We start from the raw sequence: 730 nt of genomic DNA on the forward strand, positions 1-730 counted from the left end.
GTGTTTTACAGTTTTAAAATTTGGAGAACATCTCTTTTACACTGTAGATTAGAGGGAGGAATTTATTGGGGGTGGAATAGAGAATAAAAGGGTTTTGAGGAGACAAAATTACTGTAAAATAAAAGAGGAGCACTCCACGGGGTGACCAGTTTTTTAAAGACTTTCCTTGTTCTTTCCAAGCCATCAGTTGCTGCTACGTCCCATCTTTAATTCAGCTGGATCCTCAGGTAGGTGGGAATTGTAACAGGTGGTCTCTTCTGCAATCATCAAATTAATGTTGTCAATTCTTTGTGAAATTAAAGGCATATCTTTTTTTTTTTTTAAGTATAGTCCACTTCACGAATTGGTGTGTTGTTCTTGTGCAGAGACTATGCTAATCTTTGCTGTATCATTCCAATTTTAGTACATGTGCTGCTGAAGCATGCAAAAAGGCATATCCTTTTAAGCAATTGCTTCAAAAAATGAAAAGGACTATACAATGAATAGTAAGTCTCTCTTCTTCTGGTTCCTACTTATCCAGGTAATTTTCTGGAGAGAGTACAAAAAGTGAAGACAAAAACAAAACACAACTATATAACCAAAACCTAAGTTATTAGCTTTCTTGGTACATAGACAGTAACTACAAAAAAAATTTCAGTTAGAAAATTTTTGTTTCTTATGTATTCTTTCAGCGATATTCTATGTATTTGAGTATACACATATACCCATAAGTCTTTAGCTTCCACATTAA

General features: G+C 34.0%; 1 non-coding gene across 1 annotated transcript; it reads right to left on the bottom strand.

Annotated features, from left to right (window-relative positions):
* Positions 1-320: 320 nt before the first annotated feature.
* On the bottom strand, positions 321-423 carry LOC128061066 (U6 spliceosomal RNA). The gene has a single exon (XR_008200684.1). It is a non-coding gene; the product is annotated as a U6 spliceosomal RNA (small nuclear RNA).
* Between the last annotated feature and the right edge of the window lie 307 nt (positions 424-730).

Source organism: Budorcas taxicolor, chromosome 15 (assembly GCF_023091745.1).
Source record: "Budorcas taxicolor isolate Tak-1 chromosome 15, Takin1.1, whole genome shotgun sequence".
Taxonomy (NCBI): Eukaryota; Metazoa; Chordata; class Mammalia; order Artiodactyla; family Bovidae; genus Budorcas; species Budorcas taxicolor.